Source organism: Ictidomys tridecemlineatus, chromosome 14, assembly GCF_052094955.1.
Source record: "Ictidomys tridecemlineatus isolate mIctTri1 chromosome 14, mIctTri1.hap1, whole genome shotgun sequence".
Classification (NCBI taxonomy): Eukaryota; Metazoa; Chordata; class Mammalia; order Rodentia; family Sciuridae; genus Ictidomys; species Ictidomys tridecemlineatus.
In genome coordinates this window covers 46,880,725-46,889,570 of record NC_135490.1, presented here as the reverse complement: position 1 = coordinate 46,889,570, position 8,846 = coordinate 46,880,725, and positions in this window count along the sequence as shown.

Sequence of the window (8,846 nt, the reverse complement as noted above, 5' to 3'; positions counted from 1 at the left end):
AGTTACAGCTTTTTTTTTTGGTACCAGGGATTGAATCCAGGGCACTTAATCACTGAGCCATATACCCAGCCTATTTTTATATTTCATTTAGGCACAGAGTCTCACTGAGTTTCTAAGTGCCTTGATAATCTGCTGAGGCTGGCTTTGAACTAGGTATTCTCCTGCCTCATCCTCCCCAATTGCTAGGGTTACAGGTGTGCATTGCTCCGGCTCAGTTATAGATTTTAAAGACAAAGATGCATATATCTTCAAAAAGTTTCTTTGGATTTTTCCTTAAAAATACTGTGTGGGTGCAGGTTAACTCTTCTGTACCTATTGATTTTCTGTGTGAATGATCTGTACATAAACAAAAGCAGGGTGTTGAAGTCCCCAGCTGTTACTGGCCTGAAGTCCAGCACTCTAGAACAAATGGACCTAACAGACATCTATAGAACATTCCATCCAACAACTGCCGGATACACAATTGTCTCAATAGTGTGAGGAACATTTTCCAGGATGATCACATGATAGGCTACAAAAAAGTCTCAATAAATTTTTAAAAATTGAAATAAAAAAAATACTGTGTGGGTTTAAAACAAATGTTTGGCATGATCATTTATTTTTAAATTTTATTTTCCATAAAATAAAAAGACAGAAAATCACACACACACACACACACACACACACACACACACACACAAATACGAACCCTTACTCAATAACTCTCTTGGATAAAAGATTATAACAGGTAACAGATAGGAAAAGGATACAAATGTCCAAGATTTAGCCATGAGATAAATATCTAGCATATATCCATGCCCATTAATTTGCTCAACTTGCTTAGTATTTGTCCTTAAGATTTCAAAAGCTCAAACTATATTTTAACCTCTGAGATATTATGTTAAAGTAGTATTTCACTATTTAGCAGCTCAAAATATGAATAATTTGCAATAATCAAGAAATAATTAAAATATATGTTTCCACTTTTCTGCAATTTTTTGAATTTTTCTGAGCCTGTACTGATGTATCTGTAAACAGTACCCAATTCTATCATTTTCCTTAATTTTATTAAAATTCTACAATGGAAAGAGGTAAGAATAGTTCCTAACAAAATATCCAAAAGTATTTGTGTGTGTGGGGGGGGCTGGGGTTTGAACCCAGGGCCTTGTGCATGTAATGCAAGGACTCTACCAACTGAACTATATCCCCAACCCCTTCAAAAGTATTTCTACCAATTTTAAATTTTAAATAGTGCAAGAAATTAATAGTCAAACATTTGTCTTACATTAAAACTGTAATAGATAAATGAAAGAATTTTTATGCAAAAGCTGTTATTAAGTTGCACAGAGATAGATAATGTGTCCTTCTACTTTGAGTAATAAAAGTAAAAGAATAATGGGCTGAGGTTGTGGCTCACTGGTAGAGCGCTAACCTAGCATGTATGATGCCCTGAGTTCAATCCTCAGCACCACATATAAATAAATAAAGCTAGAAAAAAGGAAAAGAATAAGGTTGTACATAGGCTAGAACTAAATGACCCTGACTTCCTTTCCTGAGGCTCTCAGAAATCCAAGTTAGTAAGCATCAGAGACAGTGAGAAAGTAAGTATGTATCCAAATGACAGAGTGCACAGGATTACAAAGTGGAATCTTTCTGTGCAAGTAGTATACATTTCATGTTTTTATTCAAAAACATGTTAATACACAACTTTCATATCCTTTAATACTACAGCATTCAGTCTTTCAGTATAGTGCAACTGTCTACTGTTTACCTTAAGTTGCAAAAAGTTTGACTAAGTCACTACTCACCCACTGAAATGACAGAATTCAGGTTTAAGCTGTCAATGTGCTTCTACCTACTGCAACCACCACCTAAATGGACCCCTTCCCCCTTTTGTGTGAATTGTACTTGGGGTCCTATAAATATTGATTCTAGAAACTATATCTCTAATAAGAAATCCAGCTCTAAATCAAAGAATTTTCAAATAATGATTATAAGATATTGCTAGTTACATTATTGTAAACTTTGAATAGCCATTAATAATTTTTTAATGTTTTGTATAAATTATTGACACATAATAATGAGCTTCATTTTGACATATTCACAAATGCACACAACAGTTTTCTTCATTTCAATCATTAGTACTTCCTCCTTTCCTGCCTCCCCCTGATTCCCTTCCTCTACTGGTCTTTAATAAGTCAATTTTTCTTGTTTTAATAAAAGATATCTTCCTTAAAATATTGTTTTATAAATTTTATGGCATTAAAATATCCAGAGCACAGTTACTAACCCCCTAAAACACAAATCAAATTAGAAGAGAGTAAGAAAAAAACAAAATTCATTTCCAAAATTTGTGCTGTTAGCAAACAGTTTTTTAAGGTATGACTACACTAAACAGTGATCATCAAGGGCCGGTAAAATATGTGACACTATTGGAACAAGATTAGCACCTTAAAGCTGCTACAATCAGGACTCCTGCTGACATTTACAGAGTCTTTATTGATGTTGTGAATGGAGAATATGTTCCTTGTAAATCTATTCTGAAGTCTCAAAGCAGAGAAAATAGTGTTTGTAGTGATATCAGTGAAAGTAGTGATGCTGAATTTGATGATAGGAGGGAGTTTTGAGGTGTATTATCTGTGAAGAAGTCAATTGCAGTGACACCAGTGAAAGCATTTTAGAAGAAGAACCACAACAAGAAAATCATAAAAATAAACTGCTGAGAGCCATAGCCTAGTCGGAATGATGCATGGCATTTTTGCCAGAATGGAGTGGTTGAGAGGTGATGCCAGCAAGCCATTGAGATGATGATGGTTATGTTAAGCTGTGTATTCAATTGTATATTAGAACCCTGCTGTCAGCCTAAGGCGCTTCTGAGTTCTCCTGGGGATTCCTGGTGAGTTGGTGTTGGTTGGGGAAGTGATGGAGGAGGGATTTCCAGTTGGTGGGTGGTGTGTCCCTGGGGAAGGCTGCATGCATGGTGTTCTGGAGAGTTTGAAAATAAAGTTTGTTCCTGCTTGAGTGGCTCGTGATTTGTGCCCAGCCAGGCTGTGGCAATAAACTTTTGCCATTATCAGGAGCACCTGAGGCTTTTTCTGGAACTGTAATAGAAAAAGAATTTTTATCCCCTTTAACACCACACCCAGTCATTGCTCATCCTGTACTACTCACCATTCTGGAACAAAAAGAATTTCCGTCAGAAGTATCAGAAGAAACTGCCAAAAGGGTTTCAAAGTTCAAAGCTGCCATATTTCAACAGAAAAACTAGGAAATGGGAGTTTACATCCTAAAGCCTAGTTGTGAATTTTTAGAATGTATAAGCAAAATATGTTGCATGTACTTTGAAATAAGGTGTTTTTAATTAGTTTGGTACAAGCTCTCTTATTCTTATCAGTGATATTTCAAAAATCAAAGTAAATGTTGGAATACAGTAATATTCAACTTGTTTTGTTAATTCTCTTACTACTAAGTTGCCCTTACAATTTTGAATTATTTTTCAAAGAACACAGTTTGTACACATTGCTTTTGTGTTTTAAACTAAATACAAGCAGTTTTGCACCAGCTGTGATATTGTGTGTACCATATGGACCATTTAAAAAAATCTTTTAAGATATCAAATGATTCAACAATTATATTACTTGCTTTTGCATTTTAAAGGCACTTTTTAAAAAAATCTTCTTTTCTCATAGGTTTCCTAAGCTACGTGGCATTTTAAAAGAAAGAAAGAAAAACAAACAAACAAATACACAAAAACCCCTTTCCTTTGAATGTCATACTGTAATCTTTCAGACAGAAAGCTACACTTACCTGTTGGGAAAGTTTCTTTGACTGGAAGAATGGTATTTTGTAAAGCATTTCTTTTCAATTAAAATTTTTATGAAACTTTGTCTGTAAAATGTTGCAAACTTTATAATTTAGAACTGAATATGGAAATGTCTTTGATTCATATGTGTATATACCACACAACAGATTCTTGAATTCTTACAATTCCATAGGAACTACTTCTCCCTCTTCTGTATAATTTTCACTGGGATTACCTTTGGGAGAGAAGAAAAGTTTGTCTAGATGTTTTTAAAAAATGAATGAATTAATTTTTCAAATAAAATTTTTCTTAGGTTTTAATCTTTCCAACATTTTCATTCTTTAGGACTTCTTTATGACTACTAAATACCCAGATAATATAGTTACTTTGTTATTTTGTAGTAAAATTTCTAAAAGAAAAATTTAGTCTAACATTGAAAATTACACTGCAAGTATTAATAATTAGCTTGATGTATGCTAAAATGTAGCTTTTAAAAAGCATTTTGCATTAGTAATAAAACAAGCCATCAATGCCAGTTCACCTTCTATTCATGGCTAAATATTTAAGGGTTAGTTATAGCTTCTTTAGTGAATTCTTGCTTAACCAAGATGAAATTATGTCCTAGAAAAGTAGAAGCTATTTGTAACTAGAACAGCACAACTGTAAAAAGTTTTATGAATAAATATTTTAATGACAAAGGGGTTAGCTTGAATCCCCAGTAATTAATGGATAAATTAGAAAAGAGAACTGATTTTGAAAGATCACCTAAAAATGTAGAAAATTTGTCCTATATTCAGTTCTGATCTGCTGTATGTTTTGTAGATAAAAACAATTTTTGTTTCAGTTAACCCTACTCCTAAACCAAATAGTGCAAACCACTCACAAAAGAGCTCTCCCTTTCCTTCCCAATTGCTATTTAAGTGATCCCCACTCCCAAAGCCAAACATGTTAGAAGAAGAACCTTACACCTGTTTGGTCTTATAGCATCCAGTCTGAATTTTTTGTCTTCATTTGCCACATATTTAGTGTATAGAAATGCAGAAGCTTTTGTCCATTTGTGGTTCACCCTATTCTACAGAACCCAGAATGAGAAAACAAGCTGAGTAAAATGTGATTACTCATTCTATTTCCCTATCTCCATATTTTTTTTTTTACTTTAAAATTCCATGGCAGCAATAGTATAAAGTAAGTAGCATTAAAAAAAAAAAAAACAATGCATGTCTAAGTGACTAACAGTGGTATACCAGATGCCTTGAGTAACTTTGGTGCCTGAAACAGCTTAGTGAAAGACAAAAGCAGAGCTGAAGTGTACAAAAACAAACATGAAAGAGAAAATGCAGATTGGTACTACCAAGAACTGCCGGTTCCATTGCAGTTACATGGCAGAAAAAAAGACTGAGCTCAAAAAAGAAAAACTCAGAGCCACAAGTTTGTGGTATGTTTTCAAGTACTTAGCAGAACTAGGTCTAGGACATCATTTTCATGCCTATCCTCCTTGCCACTGACTCATGCACAAAATCCTACCAACCCCCATGTTGGACCTCAAATCACTGGCAATCTAATACTAAACTACCAGATTGGTGATGTTGTAAGGCACAGCTGAGTTAACCCATCACTTCATATAAAAGTGCATTAGTATTCATAAGCTGCAAATTAAATTGCTCTAAAAATAAGCTATCATTTGTTTAACACTTCCCAAAATGCCTGAGAAGGAAGGGGAGGGGGGTTTATTGCAGAGAGATGGAAGTGGGTGTGGTGGGGGGGTGTAATAAAAAAGTATGTAGGGGGAAATTAGTGTTTTCATAAAATCATGTACAAAAGAAACAGAAAGGCCTACAAAGAAACACTGCTCTTAGGGAATTATTTCCCACTCTCAGGTACTATGGAAGGACTAACTTCAAGGTCCTTAGACAAGTGACAAAATCTATACAATAATGCTTTTACAAAGGAAGTACTTTCTGGGAAGGCAGCTAAATCTTTTCACAGAAAAATATGAGAAAGCTTCAGAAACCAGGATCCTTAAGGTGTGAAGCAGGAGCCCCTCCCCTCCCAACTGCAGCCCTGGGCCTGCCCCACTTTGGGAAGTCCTGTGAAACAGTATTGCAGATGTGGGTTGGTTTTGCTGGAACCAAGCATCAGCAAGTGTCCCTAGAGTGCTGGAGGTTGGGGGACACCTCCTAGCTGAAATAGCAATGCACATGGAGAGGTGAACAGTGCTTTTCCTCTGGGCAATTCTCAGGGCGGCAATACTATTACAGAGCTTCATTATTGAAGCCAGTCTAACAGCTTTCTGTTAAAGGTGGATTCAGAAAAAGAAGATCAACAATTATAATGAGTAAACCTTAGAAAATGCATGGGGTGGGGAAGACAGTTTTATAACTTTCCACATTGCCAAAATTACCTCCACTTTTTCATTTTCAAAAGGAGTGTGTAAAACAACTCAAACATTAAGGAAAACCCAAGTTCCTTGAACTCTTTTGTTATGTGAATCCTACTTAAGGTGCTGTTTGAAAAATATGACAAATATGCATTTCTAGAAACAGCCAATCAAAAGTACAGTCACTAAAATCTAGATACAAACTACTTTTTTGTAGGAGGGTCATGTATATGCACATGAGAAAGTTTACACCTTTTGTAAAGACAACCCAACATCTTGAAATATGTTTTGTAAAAAAAAAAAAAAAAAAACCTGATTCAATCACATCCTATTAAGCTGTTTATTTCTGCATCCTTTGATTGAACATTAAGCTCACCTTTGTTTACTCCTCATCTGCACATATCATCCACACCACAGTCCAGTCCCACAAAATGGACACATTTGCTACTTTCATCACTATATTACCCAGCTTCCACTTACTCAGAAAACCAAAGTATTTGGAACAGAGCTGTTGGTTTATTTTATTTAGGGGAAAAATCAATATACAATAACAAACTTGAGTGTTTCTACTACTTAAAGTTAGTAAAAATCAGCAGAGGATTTTGGAGAAGTGAAATTGATCACTCTCACTCATTTAGGTGAATGAGTTAAAGTTGCACTAGCTTAATTCTATTTTAATAGAAAAATTGACACAATAATTTAAACTCTAATTTTAAAACATAGATTAGAAGCTCCAGGTTAATGTTTAAAAAATTAAATCTACTGTCTTAACTGCATGGTATAATCAAACTATCTTATAAGCTAGAAAAGAATATTTAAATTTATGCAGATTATATATGTATAATCAACTTATGCAATGATGGAAGAGGCTGGCTTTTAAAATAAACTTTTCAATTACAAGTCGCCAGAAAATAAAAATGTAATAAACAATTTCCCAACTCTCTGAGTTTTCCAATAAATAAAAGATATTTCCAGACATTATAATTTGCATCAAATACCCTGAACTTTGGGGGAAAACCAGTTAATTTTTGGTTAAAATACAATAATTTAAAACAAGTTTTATTAAAGTTAAAAGTGAGAAAGCTAAATAGTGATGGCCTCTAGATGTCAAAAGAATCATATTAAATTTATTGAATAAATTACTAAGATTAATTGCAGTCTAAAAAGCTTGGGAATAAAAGGAGGGAATTTAATTAAAATTAAATTAATTTAATGTCAAATGTTTTAATAGGAAGAAGCATACTTGAAATTAACATGAAGAGTAGATTTCTTTTTTGAAAGAAAATAAGTGAGATAGCATTGCCAAATAATAGGAAATGATTTTATTTATGTAAATCATGGACAGATTCCATGTATTGCTTCTGTAACACTCTGGTGTTCTTTAGGGGTTTCCAGAATTTCCAAATATATCATCACTGGATAAATGCAAAAGAAACTGTTGAATAAAAAATACTCTTCATCATCATTTTCATAAACAAAACTCTCTATCAATGTTTTTAAAACTCATTAGACTCTATAAGCTTGCTGTGTTCCCCATAATATTTTAAAAGTGCAGTAATATTTGGGGAGATGTTCCATGATTATTTAATATTTTTATATACTAAGTCTATATAAAGAGTACTTCTCTAGCCATCTCTTGTTGAACTCCAAATCCCCCACTCTTCTTTATACTATAAGAGTGAATTTGTTCCCTATAAAAATGAAGAATGACTTCCAGAAAGCCATGAATTCTTTCACTACTTATTGGTGGGAGAATATGATCCAAAAATATTATGTTTACAGGAGTTCCAGACCATTATTTAAGTTTCATTTTGCAAGATATTAAAAGGTTTGCTTGCCCTTAGCTGTGCTACATTGAAATCAATACTAGATGACAAAATAAAAACTAATAAAAGACAAAGGCAACTTTTAAAACACATGTTAATAAAAATAAGGAAAGCTTTTAAGAATTTACAGTAGAATCTGTAGAGCATTGGTTAAAAACATTGACTGTTTTTATAAGGCTAAAGTAAAATAAACCCAATGCTAATAATCAAATTCATTTAAAACTTTAGCTTCCCTTTAGTTTATCCTGTATTTAGTATAACATTATATACAAACCTAAAAGTAAGTAAAATGCACAGAAGTTCATAATATGGTAATCTTTTATATAAGGGATTGCACCCAGGTACACTTTACCACTGAGCCACACTCCCAGCCATTTTTATTTTGAGACAGGATCTCACTAAGTTGCAGAGATTGGCTTTGAAATTGAAATCCTCCTGCTTCAGCTTCACAAATATCTGGCATTACCAGGCATGCCACTGCCCCCATCATATCACATACATTATATTTTAATATAGAATATGGAACATTCATAAGATTAGTTCAACAAAATCTATAAAACTATTTTACCATGTTTTTAAAATTTGTTTCCAATTTTTACCCTTCCATTTCACTGTTTCTCTTATTTTAATAATAAAACCTTAGCCCACCACAGTTTTGAAAGTACATGTGCGTATCTAGATGGAGAACATAGTTTCCAGTCCCCATTATAATTAAATCTGGTTATATGACTAGATTCTGACCAGAGATATGTGAGAAGAAGTGATATGTTCAACTTCCTTATCACATTCTTCAAAGGAAGTTGTTAGCCTTCTATTTCTTTCTTCTCCTGTAAACAGCAAAATAATGGTGTGAGCAGCTTTG